The sequence below is a fragment of the Chionomys nivalis genome, chromosome 20, assembly GCF_950005125.1.
Source record: "Chionomys nivalis chromosome 20, mChiNiv1.1, whole genome shotgun sequence".
NCBI lineage: Eukaryota > Metazoa > Chordata > Mammalia > Rodentia > Cricetidae > Chionomys > Chionomys nivalis.
In genome coordinates, this window is record NC_080105.1 from 12,414,970 (window position 1) to 12,436,673 (window position 21,704).

The 21,704-nt window shown below is 39.3% G+C and overlaps 1 pseudogene; it reads left to right on the forward strand.

The window, feature by feature from the left end:
- Positions 1-275: 275 nt before the first annotated feature.
- On the forward strand, positions 276-20,569 carry LOC130863199 (E3 ubiquitin-protein ligase RNF220-like; annotated as a pseudogene).
- The last annotated feature ends 1,135 nt before the right edge of the window (positions 20,570-21,704 follow it).

The window sequence follows — 21,704 nt, forward strand, 5'->3', positions numbered from 1 at the left end:
CTGAGCCAGACACGTGCATTCCATTCCGTTGTGAGTGTCTGCACTCGTTAGCATGCATGCATCCTCGTCGCTAGGAGACAGGGATTCCATTCAAACTGAACCACGGATCTGCCCTGGCAGGACGCTCCTGTGGCGCGGTTGCGATAACTTGTTTGCGTTTCTAAGTTTCAGTGTGGGGTTTGGAGGGAAGTGGGTGGCAAAGGCAGGGGGATAGGGAGGGTAGGGAGGGCCTTGGCGGCCCTGGGTCTGAACCATTCAGGAAGACACTGATCATGATGCGCAGACACAAAAACCTTCAGGGCAGGCACTGGTATGCCCGCATGAGGGCCTTCTGCCTGGGCTCTGGGTGCCTTGAGGACAAAATCCAGCCATGTCCTAAATCCTTCATCCCGTATATACCTGAGGAACAGCTCCAAAGGGCGGCCGCCACGGGTGACTTGTCTACAGTGGAGCGCTTTATCATGCCCAGTATATACCCCGTGGATAATCAAGGCAGGAGGAGAAGGTGAGAGAGCCTGTGCTGGGAGATGGGCAGGAGGGGTGGGGCCAGGCAGGCCAGTCAGGGAGAAGCTCCACCTTCCAGGGTGCCTTCCTAAGGGAGGGAAGAAGAAAGGCTTTGCTTCTGCTTTCACTGAGTCATTTTCTACCGGCCTTAGCTCCTTAAGCATCTGGAGTCCACACACCTTGGAAGGGTCTTGCTTTTGGCCTTTCTCTATGGGAAGCCAAACAGTGGGATCTTGAAACCTTTTACATTGCCTCTTTTAGAGCATTTTAAAAGTGATTTAGCTAGTAAGACCATATACATTTAATTTAATTTATTAAGTATATAAAGACTTTTTAGAGTTCTGTATATGAGTGTTGTGCTTGTGTGCAATTTTTTTTTGCACCACGTGTGTCAGAGAGGGGCGTTGGATCCGCTGGAGTTATGAACGGATGTGGACTGCCAAGTGGGTGGTAAGAGTCAAACCCAAATCCTCTGTAAGAAAAGTTAGTGTTCCTACCATCAAGCCATCTCTAACCCTTACTATACATGTATTTAGTACTAAATTATATATTGCAAAAAATTGTATCATGAGATAGATTTTACCATACGACATCAACATTAAGGCTAAAAAAAGATTCTGTAGATAACTGTTAATCCCATTTGAGTGATAACATCTGTTACTTCCCTTAATCTTCCATTAAGTTGGTGTCTGGCAGATCTGTCCACTGGTGAGAGTGGGGTGCTGAAGTCTGCCCTATCAATGTTTATGGTTTGATGTGTGATGTAAACGTCAGTAATATTCTTTTACAAATGTGGGTGCACTTGTATTTGGGTATAAATGTTCAGAATTGAGACTTCATCTTGATAGATTTTCTTCCTGTGATGAATGTGAAATGTCCTTCTCCATCTTTTTTGACTAATTTTACTTTGAAGTTTGTTTTGTTAGATATCAGGATAGCTACACCAACTTGCTTCATACGTCAATTTGGGTAAAATATCTTTTCCCCAGGGACTTGAAGAAAGTTCCTGTTTGCTAAAAAGGGGGACTATATCTATCAGGAGAACTTGGGGCCCTCTCTTTAACATATGACTGGTGCTTATTGTCAAGGTCAGTGTTTTCTCAACCCCAGCTCATGTTGTGTCCATGGGGGCCATGCAAAGTTGGGGGACATGCCACCAAAGTCTATTAAAACAGAAGCAAACTTTATTCTCAGAAAGAATTTTAAATTTTACCAGAATAGAATTCTGGGGGGGGGGGATTGAAAAAAAATAAATCTTCATGGGGTAAAAAGCTTATCATCTTCATTAAAAGAAAGCATTTTTAACAAATGGTGCTGGCATAACCTGATCTCAACCTGGAGAAGAATGAAAATAAATCCATATCTATCACCATGCACAAAACTCAAGTCCAAATTGATTAAAGACCTCAATATAAATCTAACCACACTGAACCTGATAGAAGAGAAAGGGGGAAGTAGTCTGCAACACATGGGCACAGGAGACCACTTCCTACGTATAACCCCGGTAGCACAGACAATGAGAGCAACAATAAATAAATGGGACCTTCTGAAATTGAGAAGCTTCTTAAAGCAAAGGACACAGTCATTAAGACAAAAAGGCATTCTAATGAATGGGAGAAGATCTTCACCAACCCTGCATCAGACAAAGGCATGATCTCCAAATATATAAAGAACTCAAGAAACTAGACATTAAAATTCTAAGTAACCCAATTAAAGAATGGGGTACAGAGAATTCTCAATAGAAGTTCAAATAGCCAAAAGATACTTAAAGTCATGTTCAACTTCTTTAGTGATAAGGGAAATGCAAATCAAAACAACTTTGAGATAGCATCTTACATCTGTCAGAATAGCTAAAATCAAAAACACCAATATTATCCTATGCTGGAGAGATTGTGGAGTAAGGGGAACACTCATCCATTTTTGGTGGGAATGTAAACTTGTGCAACCACTTTGGAAATCACTGTGGCAGTTTCTCAGGAAACTGGGAATCAACCTACCTCAGGATCCAGCGATACCACTCTTGGGAATATACCCAAGAAATGCCCTATCATATTACAAAAGCATTTGTTCAACTATGTTCATAGCAGCATTATTTGTAATAGCCAGAACCTTTAAACAACCTAGATACCCCTCAATGGAAAAATGGATAAAGAAAGTGTGGAATATATACACATTAGAGTACTACTCAGTGGTAAAAAACAATGTCATCTTGAACTTTGCATGAAAATGGATGGAAATAGAAAACACTATCCTGAGTGAGATAACCCAGACCCAAAATATGAATATGGTATGTACTCACTCATTAGTGGACTCTAGCCATAAACAAAGGACATTGAGGCTATAGTTCACAAGTGTAGAGAAGCCAAATAACAAGGTGAACCCAAAGGAAAATAATTATATAAATACTCCTGGAAATTGGAAGGAGACAAGAATGCTAGGCAAAAGTTGGGAGCATGGGGGTAGTAATAGATGTGGGAGTGAGGTTGGGGGAAGGGGAGAGGGGGAGAGAGAAGGCAGAAAAGAAGGATTGGGGAGAGCTTGTGGGAGTGAGAGGGCTGAGATGGAGGAAGGGCAGATACAGGAGCAGGGAAGAAAATATCTACATTAAGGGAGCCATTTTAAGGTTGCCATAGATTTGGCTCTAGAGGGGATCCCAGATGTCCACAGGGATGTCCCCAGCTAGGACTTTGAGCAGCAGAGGAGAGGGTGTCTGAACTGGCCTTGCCCCACTATCACAAATTTCAAATATCACCATAGAATCTTCATCCAGTGATGGATGGAGATCGAGATAGAGCACTGGTGTGAGCTCCCAAGGTCCAGTTGAAGAGCAGAAGAAGGAAGAAGAAAATGACCAAAGAAGTCAGGACCATGTGGGGTTGGTCCACCCACTGAGACAGTGTGCCTGATCTAATGGGAGCTCACCAAATTCAGCTGGACTGGGACTGAACGAGCATGTGATCAAACTGGACTCTCTGAATGTGGCTGACAATGGGGGCTGACTGAGAAGCCATTGATAAAGGCACTGGGACTTGTTTCTACTGCATGTACTGGCTTTTTGGGACCCTAGTCTGGATGTACAGTTTCCTAGGCCTCAATGTAGAGAGGAGGGCCTTGGACTTCCCACAGGGCAAGGTTCCCTGCCCTCTCTTAAGACTGGAGGGTGAGGGAAGAGGATGAGTGGGGGAATGGGAGAAGGGGGGAAGTGGAAATTTTTGAATGGAAAAATAAAAAATAAATAAATGAATAAATAATTTTTTAAAAAAGCTTATCATCTAACAGAGACTATAGCCAAAGTTGAACTTGTAAGGCTGTGATCAAGGACGGTTTCTGAACTCCACCCATTTTATTGAATTTTATTGAGCTCTACATTTTCCTCTGCTCCCCTCCCTGCTCTCCCCCCCCTTCAACCCTCTCTCAAGGCCCCCATGCTCCCAATTTACTCAGAAGATCTTGTCTTTTTCAACTTCCCAGGTAGATTATATCTATGTATGTCTCTCCTACAGTCATCATTGTTGTCTAGGTTCTCTGAGATTGTGATTGTGAGCTGCTTTTCTTTTTTTTAATGTTTAAATCCACTTATGAGATAGTACATGTGATAATTGTCTTTCTGGGTCTGGGTTTGTGTTATCTCACTGAAAATGATGTTTTATAGCTCCATCCATTTTCCTGCAAAATTCAAGATGTCGTTATTTTTTCTGCTCTGTAGTACTCCATTGTGTAAATGTACCACATTTTCCTTATCCATTCTTCAGTCGAGGGGCATTTAGGTTGTTTCCAGATTATGGCTATGACAAACAATGTTGCTGTGAACATAGCTGAGCACATGTCCTTGTGACAGGATTGAGCATCCTTTGATATATACCCAAAAGTGGTATTACTGAATCTTGAGGAAGGTCGTTTCCTAATTTTCTGAGAAATCGCTACACTGACATCCAAAGGGGCTTTACCAGCCTGCATTCCCACCAGCAATGTAGGAAATACCCCTTTTTATAGCAAGAAGCAACAATCATTAGGAATAAGAAAGGAATTTTTATAATCTCAAGGTAAAACTCAGATACAAATTAGCTTTTGGGTTTTGTTTGTTTGTTTGCTTGCTTGTTTGTTTTTTACAATTTCTATTAACAGAGTTTTTGAGTTACACTAGTGTTTGTATTTAGTCCATTGTTTCCCCGGTGCTCCCTGATGGTGGTTATCAAAGTGCCAGTTTCATATAGCAGGGAAGGGTATGGGAAAATTCACAACCAAAGAGTCAGGTATACCCCATCATTTAAAGGTTAACTCAGTTCACATCAGTTGCTGGTCATGAGTGGCTGGGCGGGGCAGTTATCAAAAAGCTGACCTTCAGCCTTGCAGACAGAGATATTGGTTGTAAAGCAAAGTAACCCCACTGTTAATCTGTAAGCTGCTCAGAAAGCTGCTGACAGTTTGCTCTCATTCTCCTAAGCTTACAACTTTGTGTTTCTTTCTTTCTACGTTCTTATTTCTGGAATCTACATTTCTATATTCTTATTCTTGGACTCTTCACTCACATGCCTCCTTTCTCCCATTTAATTCTGTGTGCAACTATAGAGTTTAAAAGATGTATTCTTTTTCTGTCAGCACACTGGCAGCTATTCAAACTCCCGCTCAGAGCTTATCTGTCTCCCTCCACGTCCTACCTAACACTGACTCCACATTTCCTCTTTGGAACCTGAACTCCCACTGAAGTAACTTTCCAGCCTATGATATCATGAGTTGTAAGTGACATCCCCAGGTCAGAGATGCTGAAATGTGAATAATGTAACACTGGCCTACAGCCCTACTTACAGTGAGGATGAATTGGGGAATTACAAAATTCAAGGCTAGCGTGGGCAATATAATTCTTAAAATGTAAGCTGATTTGAATGAAAATTTGCACGTGTGCAGTAGGTAGAACTCTGCTCTTTCTCTTCATTGAAATTCTATCTTTGATAGCAGCAGGAAGAGTAATCATCATCATTATCCATGAACCACTGAGCTGCCAGGGCTAGGAACACTTGCACATGCTTTGTGCAGACTGAAGACTCACAGTAGCACTGTGTAAGACAGCTACTGTTCCATCCTCCTCACAGGGATGAGAAAATTGAGTAATGGAGCTCATAGAAAGCCAAAGAATTAGCAATTAGAGTAGGATGTGAATCCAAGCTGAGTTGAACCTACTGACTGTTGTCTTCTTGCTCAGACAGGCCACTCTGCTCAAGCATGCAGCTCCTGATAAAGCACTTGCTTGAATGGAGTAGCCATGCACTATGTCCCTAGTCCTGCAAATGAACACTTGAGTAGAGAAAGAAAGAAGGAAATCCCAGGTGCTGCTCTTATTTGGGAAGGAAATGAATTACATACTATCTAGTTTTTACAATATAATGTACTCTGGCATAGTATTCTGTGATTTCCTAAAATATTCTTTCAATTTATAGGACTTCATTGCAGATGGCAAAGTTTTTAAAACAGAGGAGAGCAACTGTGGACCCAGTGGCTGAGCCCAACAGGTACGGTTCTTTCTACCTACAATTTCAGTGCTGTTCTGAGGGCAACAACTGCTGAAGTCAGGAATACGAAATGATAGGAAGGTTGGCTTAAGCTTGAAGCCACATGGTTAGATGGCCTAGCACATGTGAAGCATTGACTGGATAAAGATCCGTTCAGACCACAAAGAAAGAACAGTATACTGTACCAGGACTGAGTTTGTTAATAATCTGATTTTACTAGTGGTTTTATGTTAATATAGGCAACTTCACATTAATATTTACTATTTTGAAAACTATTGACTTGGTTTAATTTTTATTATCAATGAAATTTATAATCACTTGTAGTACTTCCACTCTCTTTTTATCTATTTTCTTTTAAAATGCTTTATTTAACATAAGTGCATTTAAGCAGTCATCTTATCTCTTTGATCACACATTGTTGCAAAGTGGCTTTTGAATAGTCAAATACATTAGATTATCTATCATAACAATTAAATGCTATAATCACGTGGGATACTTTTGTTCCAATCCTATCTGAATTGTTTTGATGTTGTGTTAGTGTACCATGTACCCAAACTCCTGGAACAGCTGATATGGTTAGGAACAATTATCCAGGGTGAGAACAAACAACCAATACTCAAGTTCCACAGCTTTGCTGGGATCCGTCAGCGGTGGCCATTGGACATGGTTCTGTAGACCAGGTCCACACAACAGGGGTGAAGTCCAACATGGAAGCAGGGAAAACCTGGAGATTACACTTCAGGAATCTTGAGCTTAGCCACAGCTGCAAAAGAGTGAGGATGGAGCAACTGCATTCCCCTCCTGTGAGTTTTGGAATGGGCTGTGACTCAATGTCACAGAGCAACATTTCTGATGGTTTGGCATCTGCTAGAAAACAGGTAAGTTACAAAATCAGTAACGCATGTATGGTGTCAAAAATATGGTGGCCTGTGGGAGTGCTGGCACTGTGATGGATGCTTAAAGGCCACGGTTGGTTCCTGTCCCACCAAGTGCATCTCTTGGGAGGGAGCATCGAACTCATAGTTAAGTGTCGAAACACAGTTTAAAGTTATTCTTAAATAAATGTCTAATATAAGTTATAATAGGAATGCAAGAATAGGGAACTCAGAGAATTTTATAAATGTTTTTATATGAATATTAAAATAATTATCACTTTCTAACTACATCACAGAGAAGTTTCACTTGGGAAAGAGTCAAAATCAGTGCTTCGAACATCTGCACAGAGTAACGCAGGTAAGACTTTTGATACTACATTCCTCTAAGTCACTGGTTCTCAAACTGTGGGTTGTGACCTTTTTGGAGGTCAAATGCCCCTTTCTTGGTCACCAAAGACCATCCTGCATATTGAAATTTACATTACAATTCAGACCGGTAGTAAAATTACAGTTCTAAAGTAGCAACAAAAGAATGTTAGTGCTGGGGTCAGTGCAGCATGAAGAACTATATTAAACGGTGGCAGCACTGGGAAGGTCGAGAACTGTCGCTGTAAGTGGTTTACCCTAAGTAAATACATTGTAAAGAAGAGTAAAAGTTTAACTCCCCCAGAATGAAGTATGTAAATACAGTATAAATGAAGAGATCATTTCTAAGAAATTTCAGATACCAGACATATTGTCTGAAAACTTTAGGTTTACTTATGTTGGGGCACTAACATATAAGCTATCAATGCACAAGAAGGGTTCTAAGCTAGCCCATTGTACGTATCCTCTATACATTACAGCAAATTTGGCTTGTAATGAAATCTTTCCAGCCCATTCTCTTACAGTCTATATAACAAATACTTCATATTTTGTGTCTATAGATTATTGCATAGTTTACTAAAATTTGCATACATCCCAAGATAATATATAATATTCAATCATTTTCATTAATCTGTTGCCTAATATCTAACTAGATCATCTTTCTACAATGTCTATTTAGATAGCTTTCCATATCTTCTCATGGCTATTTTTATGCATCCCTCATTTAAAGGCGATTGTGTTGTCATAATATATCACAATAGATTCTCTAAAGATGGTTAAAGACAATCTTTGCATTTTCTTTTTCTCTCTTTTTGTGTTTGGCAGTACTAAGAGTTGAACATGGGGCTCTGTGAGCATTCTAATCAAGCAGTCCTCATTCTAACCATACTTCTAGCCCCTCATTTCATGTTGTTTATGAATATCATAGAACATGCTTACCCATCATTTCCATGTTCCAAAACATGATTTCCACAGAAATTCCTTACAGCAGGAGGAAAATGAACAAATGGCCCTGCTTTGTACACACAGCACCGACTGCCCTGTCCTCCTCCACTGATCCCTCCTCTGTGACACCCAGCTCCAAAGGCCCTGTCCTCCTCTACTGACCCTGCTCTGTGACACCCAGCTCCAAAGGCCCTGTCCTCACCTACTGAGTCTCTGTTGCTTCTGTTAAAAATGCAACTATGAGTTGTGCTTCAAGCAGCTGTCATCACAGTCTGATCTTGGAAACCACACCAGGGAGCAAAATCTGTAAATGAATCCAAATGGCCCTCTTCCCACAGTGATGAGATGAGCAGCGTCAGAATTGCGACACCACGGGGAGTTTCTTTTGCATGATTTCTGTATGAAAACTGTTGGATTTTATTTGTATGCATGAGGATTGAATCAAGAAGTCCCACGTGCGTGCCCAGCATGTGCTTTGTCCCTAAACCACAGTCCCAGTACATTCGTTTGAAGGGTTCAAGTACTTTATCTTGGTCATGGGATATGCTGAGAAGTTCTCACTTGGTTTTCACACACCTTAAATGAGGTGAAATAAAGAATTCTTTTGTATCCTCTATGGAGAGTCAATGGAGGTATTTAGTGATAACTTGAGTAAATGAATAGTTTTAAGCACATAAAGATACTTTTGTACCACACAGTGGTCATCCAGGAGCTTGCTGCTCTGTCCCCAGAGTTGTTGCTTTTCTTGTCTTTCACTGTACATGTAGCACAGGGAACACAGCTGTGAACTAAGATGTCTTTCCAATATTTCTGGTCATGGAAGGTGATGGAAGCTGATCCTAAACTTCCTTACACTACGCAGAACAGAGAGAGCAGAACTAGAGCTCAGGAGCCTCTTAGTATCTTTCCCAGATGTGTGTGTAGCTAGGGGTGTGTGAGAACCCTGAGCTTTGCTGTGATCACAAATGGGAATCTTTTGCAAAGGTCTTTGTCTCTGGTCTCTTTCTGTACCATGTATCATGCCATGCTGTGAAGAAGAGTCACCATAAATCCATCTATCTTGTAGACAGACTCTCTGTCCTAAAAGAATAATTTCAGTTAACCAAGAAGGAAAATTATTGGAATATTAAAAAATAAATATCTTTTAAAACTCTTCCTAGCACCACTGGTCAATACCACCTCCACCATCACCACCACCACCATCACTACCATCTCTACCTCCACCATCTCCACATCCATCACCACCACCACCACATCCACCACCACCTCCACCACCTCCACCACCACAATAACTATGACAAAACACCTATTGCTGACACTGTCAGTTTATACCAGTAAATACCACTTTCTGCCAATCACAACTCAGTTGGGATCAGATATCACAGATGTTTATTTTTAGCTATAAATTTTGATAGAGTTTTCTTCTCTTGCATTTTATTGATTCAACAAAATATTAACAAGAGTTCTCAATGTATTGGTTACCAATAAAACAATGTCTACTATCGAATATTCTCCTTACCACAAATTTTGCCCAAGTAAAATGTATAACGAATGTAATTTTTGCCATTATGAAGGTATATTTTTCTACAGTTGTTATTAAATACATTTCCCCTTTTCTTTAGAAGTGGATGGCAGTACTGATTACATATCACCATTTAGGTAAGATTTCATATTTTAAAATAAAATAAAATAAAATGAAATGTTTGGGGAATACAGAGATAAGTTAGCTTATACTTCTGAGATCGATTTTATTTGAGAAACATCAGTCAAATTCTGTCCAGGAGTTTCTATGGTAAGTGAAGAATAGTTGCTAGCATCTACTTAGATGACATTTTTCATTGACTTCTCTACTTCCTATGATTCTCCAGGGTTTTTGTCCTTTCTCACTTGCTCTCTCATTTAACAATTCTATTCTATTTAGAATTTTACCTTTTTCTTGCTTATATTTTTCCTGTGATTTTTTTCCATTTCTGAGAGCAAAGTGTTCATTTTCTTCTGAAGACAGGTAAAAGAATCTTGAATTTCAGGATTTTAAGACCCTTAGAGTCTTAGATGTGAAGCTCAAACAAACAACAGTAACTTATATGGATACAGGAAAAGGCAGAAATGAGGTTTTTTCACTTAAACTTTTAATTATAAATCTGCAGGTCACCTTACTTATTCACTAGAATGCAAGAGTCTAATTAGGAGATTATAGTGTGTATAGTGGAGCTATGGAATGGCATAAGTGTAGAATTAGCATTTTGTTCACATAGAGGAAGATGGGCATGAGTAACCAGTTCAAGGTGGAGCTTGAAGAGGAGCAAGAGTGGTTTATGAAGAAGTGAGCATTTTAGAAAAATGATGATAATATGACTACAGTGTATGATAATTTTGACAAAGAAAATATTAAAATGTGCATGTAAAGATATTAAAATTAGCAGTCAGGTGGTGGTGGTACATGCATTTAATCCCAGCATTCGAAAGGCAGAGATAGACAGATCTCTGTGAGTTCGAAGCCAGCCTGGTCTACAAGAGCTAGTTCCAGCACAGGCTCCAAAGTTACAGAGAAATCCTGTCTTGAAAAACAAAAACAAACAAAAAAAAAAAATAAAGAAAAAAGAAAAGAAAAATTATCTCAGAAATCTAGGTTAGAGCTAGAGTTTTGTAGGTAGAGTTCTACCAAACAAGTTCAAATCCATAGAATGCCCCAAAGATGGCTGTTGCTAACTGTATCTATAATCCCTGTACCGTGGAAGGAGGACACAGGAGACACTCTTGAGCTCTTCAGGCAGCAGTCTTTCCAATGAGTAAGCGCTGAGTTTAATGAACAACATTGTGTAGAAAACCATGTGGGACCAGTGAGTAACTCAGTGGGTGAGCACACGTGTCATTTAGACCCACTTACATGAGTTGAGTGTGGTTTAGACAGTTTTGCTATGGCACATAGTGGATGCTATGAATCTTCAACCAAGCAGAAGGATAAGCAAGGTCAATGTAGCTGTATGCTGTACTGCAGTATTCTTTGTTTTTGACAGGGTGTGTCACTAAATTCAGGGCATCGGATGTCCTCGACATGTGTGTTGAATCATGGGGGTACAGTCACAGCCACTATGTAAGAAATTTTATAACCTCTGTCTCTAAGGACCACAGCATTAGCCATTTCTTTTGAAATATATGGTCCATATATATAGGCAACAAATAGGTCTTCCTAACTATCTGTTTGACTCTTGAAATGTCCAACTGAGATGTGTCTTTGACACCGTCATCCTAGAATTATCCAGAATCTTTGGTGTTTGTGCAGTCCATGACAGATAATTTTCTTCCACATTTTAGCTGGAGCTTTCAAAGTGGATATACAAGCAGTTTTGTTCTTTTTGCATTTCAAAACTTGTGCTGAATTCTGTTAATGTTTAGCTATGAAGCAGGTTGTACTTACAGAGTCATATGTCACAGACAATGGAATACATTCTTAAGGCTGAAAAGTTCTTTTCAGTATCCATCTACATGTAATGTGTTTAGCCATTATTTCCAAAGTAATAGCTCTCTGTATGAAGATGAAAGTCTATTGTTTGTTATTCTCATTGCTGTCTAACTAACTCTCCCTACTTATTCAAAACCTTAATTTATTTATTTTTTTTTCCTTTATATTTTATTTGGAATTAAATAATGACAACCCATTTCTTATTAGTGGTATTGAAAACATGTTTTTAAAATGTACATGGATATAACTTTAAGAACAGATAGAACCTGATCAAAAAGCATAAATATATATTACTAAATAAATTAAAGAGATATATTATTTTCCTTCTTATTTAGAGATAATCAGAAAGACTTACAGGAGATAAACAGTGAGGATAAAACCTTGGGGCAAATATTATGGAAGTCATAAATGTTCATCTCAGAGCTGTGCCAGAAAAGAAACTAGAATTCTGAAAGAGATTGCTGGGAACAATTTATTTATTTATTTATTTTTGACATTTTACTGTATTTTTTTATTTCTTAATGCATAGGTTGAATGGTTTTTTATTTATTTAAAAACTTTGTGTGTATTATTCTGTACCCAAGAATGTGGTAACTGAGGTGTACAGTAGAGGGCATCATATCTTGTCGAGTTACAGAAGTTAATGAGTTGTCCCACTTGGGCGCTGTGCTTTGATCTTAAAATGAACCGAAGTCCTCTACAAGAGCAGCAAGCTGTCTTCCCTACTGAGCCGTGGCTCTAGCATCATATTCAAACCCTTCTGTGAAGTCCACATGATCTTGATATTCACAGGGAGTTGACAACCTCAGTCATTTGCTTCTCTTATCTGGCAGACGACTTGAGATGGTACCATTCTTAATTACCACATCAAAACATAGAAAGACACCAGAATTTCTTTCTCTCATACCAGAAATTTATGAGCAGGCTCTTTAGATTTTATTCAGCATCTTTGCTGTTGTGGTGGTAGACCTCATTCCTTTGCAGATAAGGGCCTACTTCCTTTTGCACCTACAAGTGGTCTGTTTTGCACAGTAGTGAATTCTTTGAAACCTGGTATATTCTGTGGATTTAAGAGTCAAACCATGTGATGACTCTTCATCATCTGTGTTTAAAGAAGGTTTTATCTTTTATGTCAACTAGAAAAACTTGTAGAAGTGAAGGGCCATTCCTCTTCATGATGTTCAAATTAGTTTTCAGTCCCCATTTATTACTTCCAAAGTCAAGGACAATCATGTTACCTAATTAAATGGGGCTATGTATCAATATAAATTTGTTACAATTTATGAAATTCCCAATATACTGCAAATTAAATGATCCCAAAACATAAAACAACTAATACCCAAGGTGGGGATTCATAATTTTTTGATATTTGTATTATTTCAAGGCTACATCTTACAAAATCACATGTTGGGCTTACTTGGTATTCTAAGTGAGTTCAGCATTAAAAACAGTTCCATTTGCTGTTTTGTTCATTCATTTATGTTGCTATCCTAAGTCAGTTGGCAGTTGTGTAAAATAAGCACAAAGACCTAAATAAAAAATGTGTGTGTTTTTGTTTGTTTTTTTTTTTTTTTTTTTTTTTTTTTGCTGTTTCTGTGTGCGTATGTATGTTATAGTGAAGAGGTAAAGATTCAAATTTTTGTCGTTTCTTCTACATGAAGAAATATGGTATGGACAGCAGTTATCAATCATAATCATCTGCTGAAGAATGAATTCAAAGTTGTTTGTGCCAGGTGTCTGCACATGACTTTAGTCCCAGAACTCAGGAGGAAAAGACTTACATGGTCAACATACTAGGTTTCAGGACGGTTGAGCTACACAGTGAGATCCTGTATCAGATAGGGATTCAAAAACAGAGGATTTAGAACACTTAACAAATGTTTTCCATATGAATAGTAAATCAGTGATAACTTTTGTCACAGCAGAAGAACATCTTTCCAAGAACCAGAACAGATAAGGAAGAAGCCTATCACGTTTAATAAAGGTAAGATTTTTTATAGTAAACTACTCTATCTGTTCCTTTCTACCCTAAATAAAATAAATAAGGATAAAAATTTTAGCACTTCTAAGGAGTCAAGGAAATCAAGTATATATCTGGCTCCATTGTTTTAAAATTTGTTTCTTAATATTCAGGAAAGCCAGAATTAATAAAATTATTTTAAGCACTTTCAACTATGAAAATACACTGTCAAATATGTGGCATATTTGATTTTGACACTGATATATGTGTTGTGTTTATGTAAGTGAGACTATGGAGACCTACATAACCATACTGTAGCAAATTGGAATGCTAGAAAAATTGATATTTCTTTCAATTTTTATAACAAATGCTTTGTCCTTTCTAATGCCTATGATTACAAATTTGGGTGTTTCTAGAACGTAATTATGTCACAAACAAAACTTAATAACCAATTCCTTTCATTAATTTCTTACCTAATGAGGTAATGCAAAACATCTGGGTTTTTTAATTACTTGGCACTTTCTCACTTGAGACAGTTTCCACTAGCTCCATAAAGGTTATCTTTATTGATATGTCCTTAACTTTACAGAAACTTCCCATTTCAGGAGGTCCCACTTATCTATTGTTTCTCTATGCTAATGGTATTATATTTAGGAAGTGGTCTCTTGGGCCTGTGCTTTGAAGGCTACTTCCCTCTTTCTCTTCTCTCAGGTTCAGTGTGGTCAGATTTATACTGGTGTCTTTAAAAACATTTGGACTTGAGTTTTATGCTTGGGGATAGATATGAATCTATTTGCATTCTTCTGCATGATGGCATCCAGTTATGCCAGCACCATTTATTGAAGCTGTCTTCTCTTCCCTACTGCATGATTTTAGCTTCTTTGTCGAAAATCATGTGTTCATAGATGTGTGAATTAATATCCAGATCTTTGATTTTATTCCATTGGTCTACTTGTCTGTATTTATGCCAATACCAAGCTGTTTTCCTTACTGTAGCTCTATAGTAGAGCTTGATGTCAGGGATGATGATGCCTCCAGAAGTTTCTTTATTGTACAGAATTGTTTTGACTATCTGTCTTTTTTTCCCTATGAAATTCAATATTGTTCTATCAAGGTCTGCGAAGAATTGTGTTGGGATTTTGATGGGGATTGCATGGAATCTGTAGATTGTTTTTGGTAGAATTGCCATTTTTACTATGCTGATACTTCCTATCCAAGAGCATGGGAGGTCTTTCCATTTTCTGATAGCCTCCTCATCTTCTTTCTTCAAAGACTTAAACTTCTTGTCAAACAGGTCTTTCATTTCTTTGGCTAATGTTTACCCCAGGATATTTTATGTCATTTGTGTCTATTATGAATAGTGATGTGTCTCTGATTTCTTTCTCAGCTTCTTTATCATTTGTATATAGGAGGGCTATTGATTTTTTGAGTTGATCTTGTATTTTGCCACATTACTGAAGGTATTGATCAGCTGTAGGAGGTCCCTGGTAGAGTTTTTGGCATCACTTATATATACTATCATATCATCTGCAAGTAGCAAAAGTTTAAGGCAGCCTACTGAATGGGAAAACATCTTCACCAATCCCACATCAGAAAGAGGAATGATATACAAAATATATGAGGAACTCAAGAAACTAGATATCAAAATTCCAAATAATCCAACTAAAAATGGAGTACAGATCTAAACAGAGAATTCACAACAGAAGAATCTCAAATGGCCAAAAGATATTTAAAGAAATGTTCAGTATCCTCAGCCATCAGGAAAATGCAAATGAAAAGGACTCTGAGATAACTTCTTACACCAGTAAGAATGACTAAGCTCAAAAACACCAATAAAAGCTTATGTTGGAGAGGATGCAGAGTAAGGGGAACACTCCTCCATTGGTATTGGGAATGCAAACTTGTGTCACTACTTTGGAAATCAGTTTGGCAGTTTCTCAGAAAACTAGGAATCAATCTACCTCAAGACCCAGCAATACCACTCTTGGGCATATATATACTCAAAGGATGATGAATCATACTATAAGGACATTTGTTCAGCTATGTGCATGGTGGCATTATTTGTAATAGTCAGAATTTAGAAATAATTCAGATTGCCCCTCGAATGAATAATGGATAAAAAAATGTGGTACATCTACTCAATGGAATACTACTTAGCAGTAAAAAAAAAAAGAAATCTTGAAATTTGCATGCAAATGGTTGGAACTAGAAAAAAACATCCAGAGTGAGGTAACCCAGACCCAGAAAGATGAGCATGGTATGTACTCACTCATAAGTGAGCAAAAGCTCTAAAGCAAAGGATAATGAGCCTATAGCCCACTACCCCAGAGAACATAAATAACAAGGTGAACCTTAAGAAAAACATATATAGTTACCCCTGGGAAGGGAAATAGACAAGATCTCCTGAGAAAATTGGGAGCATGGGGCTGGAGGGAGATGAAAGAGTAGAATGGGAGGAGGAGGGGAGAAGGAAAGGGGAGGAGAACTTGTGGGAAAAGGATGATATATATGGGGGAAGGACAGAGACAGAGAGCAAGAAAAGAGATATCTTGATCGAGGGAGCCATTATGGGGCTAAAAAGAAACCGAGAACCAGAGAAATTCCCAGGAATTCACAAGGATGACCCCAGCTAAGACCCTAAGCAATAGTTGAGAGGGTGCCTGAAATGACCCTGCCCTGTAGTCAGATTGATGACTATTTCAAAAGACATCATACAAACTTTATTCAGCAACTGATGCAAGGAGAGTCAGAGATCCATATTGGAATACTGGTCTGAGCTCCCAAAGTCTAGTTGAAGAGTGGGAGGAGTGAGGATATGAGCTGATGTGGGATTTCCCTCTGTGTTCTGTCTGTATATTCTATTACCATTGGCTAATAAAGAAACTTCATTGGTCTATGGAAGGCAGAATAAAGCCAGGAAGGAAATCTGAATAGAGATGTAGAGAGAGAATTGGCAGAGTCAAGAAGATGCAACTTAGCTACCAAAGAAGAGAGACACCATGTTGGTGCCAAAGAAGAGAGATGCTGGAACCTTACCAGTAGGTGGTGACATATAGATTAATAGAAAAAGGGTTAATTTGGAGTGAGCATCCTCTGCCTGAACAGTCCAGAGTCAGCGAACTCCAAGAGAAGATCCTATCAGGCAACCTCGTGGGACCAGGTCCATGCCAGCGAACTGTGTAAGACCAGGCCCAAGCCAGTAACCTCTGCTAGAACAGGCCTGAGCCCTTGACCTCCTCTGGAGCAGGTCTGAGTGAGTGACCTCCATGGGCGCAGGCTTGAGTCAATGATTTCTGCCAGAGCAGGCCCAAGCCAGGGATTTCCATGGGAGCTGGCTTGAGACAACCACCTCCAAGCAACCATGCCTGAGCCAGCAACCTCCATGGCGATGGCCTAAGTGGGCAAACTCCCTGGGTGCAGGCCCAAATGACCTCTGGGATTGCAGAGCAACTTCTGGGAGTGCCAAGCAGCCTCTGGGAAGGTCAAGTGACCTCTGTGGTGACTGGAACTGTGAACCTGACTCCACCATGAGGAACAACTATTGGAGTCTTGGATACACTGGCACCCGGAAGAGTGATCACCAAGGACACAGCCTCAACTACACCAATTAGAGGGAAAAAATGGGTAGACAAGATAAGAACACACACAACACCATAAAGAATAATACAACACCAACAAAAACTAGTGACTTTAAAACAGCAAGTTTTGAACACCCAATACAGATGAAGCAGAAGAAAGTGACCAAAAAATAATTTTAGGAGAATGTTTGAGGCTTTTTAAAAGGATATGAAAGGTGGAGCAAAAGACAAACAAAATTTGGAAGAAATCAACAAATCCCTTAAAGAAAACCAAGAAAAAGCAATCCGACAGGTGAAAGAAACAATTAAAGACTTAAAAACTGAAATAGATACAATAAAGAAAGCACAAACTGGGGGAATTATAAAAATGGAAATTATGAGAAAACGATCAGGAACCACAAATGCAAGCATTAACAGCAGAACACAAGAGATAGAATGGAGAATCTCAAGCGCTGAAAATATGAGAGAGAAAATATTCGTCGGTCAAATAAAATGTTAAATCTAACAAAAGTTTAATACAAAATGTCAAGGAAATATGGAACACCATGAAAAGACCAAATCTAAAAATAATAGGGATAGAAGAATGTAAAGTCCAACTAAAAGCACAGAAAGTAATTCAACAAAATCATAGAAGAAAACTTTCCCAACCTAAAGAAAGACATGCTTAAGAAGATGCAAAAAGCTTACAGAATACCAAGAAGACTGAACAATAAAAAGTCCACTTTCCACATAATAATCAAAACACTACATATACAGAATAAAGAAAGAATATTAAGGGCTGCCAAGAAAAACATATAAATGCCAAGTAACATATAAAGGCAGACTGATCAGAATTGTGCCTGATGTCAATGGAAACAAGGAAAGTCTGAAGGTCCTGGTCAAGCGCTATGCAGACATTAACAGACCATGGATGCTAGCCCAGAGCACTATACTCAGGAAAACTTTACATCATTATATATGAACCAAACAAGATATTCCATGACAGAACCAGATTTAACCAATACCCAGCCACAAACCTACCTCTACACAAAGTATGAGAAGGAAAACACCAACCCAAGCAAGTAGCTACATCCATAAAAACACAGGCAATAGGAGATCTCACAACATCAAAGTCCAAAGAAGGAAAGAACAGACACAATAATATCACCAACAACCTAAACTAAATAACAGGAACTAGCAATCACTGGTCATTAATAACCCTTAATATAAATGGACTCCACTCACCTATAAAAAGACACCGGCTAACAGATTAGATATAAAAACAGAATCCATCCCCTTCTGCAACATTCAAGAAACACAGGTCAACCTCAAAGACAAACATTGCCTCAGAGTAAAGTGTTGGGAAAAATTTCTCCAATTAAATGAACCCAAGAAACAAACTATTCTAATATCTAACAAAATGGACTTCAAACTAAAATCAATCAAAAGAGACAAAGAAGAACATTTCATATTAGTCACAGAAAAAATCCATCAAGAGGAAACCTCAATACTGAACATCTATGTCCTATATACAGGGGCCCCCTATTATTGCTTAAATGACACACCAAACCCCACACAATAAAAGTGGAATACTTGAACAACCCACTGTCACCACTGGACAGGTCTGCAAGACACAAACTTAGCAAAGAAATAAGGGAACTAGCAGATGCTATAATTCAAATGGGCTTAACAGACATCTATAGAACATTCCATTCAAACATAAAAGAATATACCTTCTTCTCAGAACCTCATGGAACTGTCTCAAAAATTGAACACATGCTAGGTAACAAAGCAAACCTCCGCAGATACAAAAAAATTTGAAATAACCCCATGAATCTTAAAAGATCACCATGATTTAAAATTATAATTCAATGGCAACACTAATTTCAGAAAGCCCAGAAACACATGGAAATTAAACAATACTCACCTGAATCACCAATGGCTCAAGGAAGAAATAAAGGAAGAAATTAAAGACTTCCTAAAATTCAACTAAAATGACCATACAACATACACAAATTTATGGGACACAATGAAAGCATTGTTAAAAGGAAAGTTCATAACACTAAATGCCTACATAAAAACATTATTTTGAGTGAGGTAACCCAGATACAGAAAGACAATTACCGTATGTATTCCGTCATATGTAGTTTTTAAACATAAAACAAAGAAAACGAACCATAGAAACCAAAATCCCAGAGAACTTAGAAAACAATGCGGACACTAAGAGAGACTTACATAGATCTAATCTATATGGGAAGTAGAAAAAGACAAGATCTCCTGAGTAAATTGGGAGCATGGGGACCTTGGGGGGGAGGTCTGAAGGGGGGGAGAGGAGAGGCACAGAGGGGACCAGAGAAAATTGTAAAGCTCAATAAAAATAAAAAAAAAAAAAGAACCTGAGACCTGAGAGAACCAACATGGCCGCTGCGGCTTCTGGAACTGAGTGGGTGGCAGAGCATCAGAGGCTGGGGCTGGAGCTGCACCTAGCCTCAGCCAGGGGTCCCTTTAGAGCAGCCCTGGCAGCTATGCCAAGGGTCCTGAGCCGCCAGGGGAGCAAGGAGCCCAGCGAGAGGGAAGAAGTAGACAGACCTTCCTGTGAGTGCAAGCCAACAGGCAACCCAACTGAACACTCAGATTGGGAAAATGAACGGAGGAAGCAAGACGAAGGGCAGAGGGAAGGCTCCTGCATGGCCGAGGATGATGCTGTGGACATAGAGCATGAGAGCAGCAACTGCTTTGAGGAGTATGGCTGGTGTGGGCAGAAGTGGATACAGGCCACCACACTCCTGGAAGATGGCTTCCGAGGCTCCCGCTTTGTCATGTGCAGTGGCAAAGAGAACCCAGACAGTGATGCTGACCTGGATGTGGATGGAGATGACACTCTGGAGTAAGGGAAACCACAATTCACAGAGGCTGATGTCATCCCTTGCACAGGAAAAGAGCGCGGTGAAGCCAAGGAGAGAGAGGCACTCCGGTGTGCAGTCCTAAATGGTGATCCCCCCGGCACCCCCATCAAGCCTGAGTTCACTAAATGGGACAGTGACGAGATGCATCCACCAGCAATGGTGAAAGCAGAAAGCAGGAGGCCGTGCAGAAGACCTGCAAGGACAGTGGCACTGAGAAAATCATCGGTGATTCAGCTGTAGCTATTTCTGAGGCCTAAAGGCTCAGGTCAGGGAGCTTGAAAAGCCGCTATCACGCGGGGGGGGGGGGGGGGGGAATACAAATGTCTCACCTGCATGGATTTGTACTTCATGCCCCTAATGTCGATCCAGTTTTGGCATGTGCACTGTGAATGCTGGCTGTGGACTCTGGGTACCAAGAAGCTCTGCCCTCAGAGCAATAACATCACAGCGCCTGGAAACCTGCAGCAGAATCTACTTGTAAGCTAGCCATCCCGGCAGGCCTTGCCTGGAGCAATCCCACCTGCCCCAGCCTCTGTGACAATGAACCCCTTTCCCTTTGTACATAATTGCACACAGGTTCCCGGTGTAAATACATGCACATACACACCCAAACACACATATAGGACTCTGGAGCCAAAGTGGAGCAGCCCTTCCTGCTTGTTCCTTCTGAACTTGGGGACAATGCCTCTTTTGTCTCTGTTTCCAGTGTGGGGCAGAAAGGTAGGGATAGGGAGTAGCTGGACAAGGCTCCTGAGATCTGTCCGTCCCCTAGACTGACTGACAGACATGCAAACAGCAGACAGAAGCAAATGTAATATAGACTGCGTATGCTTACAATGTTGTATATATATATATGGGACACTTTGCCCTCCACGGCAAAAGAAAGAAAAAAAGAACCTGAAAAATTCCACACTAATCAGTTAACAACACCTGAAAACTCTAGAACAAAAAAGAAACAACTCACTCATGAGGACTAGACAGCAGGAAATAATCAAATTGAGAGCTGAAATCAATAAAATAAAATGAAAGAAAACAATACAAAGAATAAATGAGACAAAGAGTTGGTTCTTTGAGAAGAATCAACAAAATAGACAAACTAAGCAAAAGGCAAACAGAGAATATACAAATTAACAAAATCATAAATGAAAAAAGGAACATAACAACAGACATGAAGGAAAGCCAGGGAATTGTCAGGTCATACTTTGAAAACGTGTACTCCACAAAATTGGAAAACTTAAAGGAAATAGACCATTTTCTGTATAAATATCACTTACCAAAACTAAATCAAGACCAGGTAAGCAAATTAAATAGACCTATAACCACTAAAGAAATAGAAACAGTCATCAAAAGTCTTCTAACCAAAATAAGCCCATGACTAGATGGTTTCTGCACAAATTCTACACAATTCTAGAATTTTCAAAAAACTAATACTAATAGTCTTCGAATTGTTCCACGCAACAGAAACAGAAGTAACATTGCCAAATTGTTTTTAGAAGACTACAATTACCCTGGTACCCAAACCACGCAAAAACATTACTAATAAAGAGAGATACAGATCAATCTCACTTATGAACACTGATACAAAAATGCTCAATAAAATACCGGCAAACTGAATCCAAGA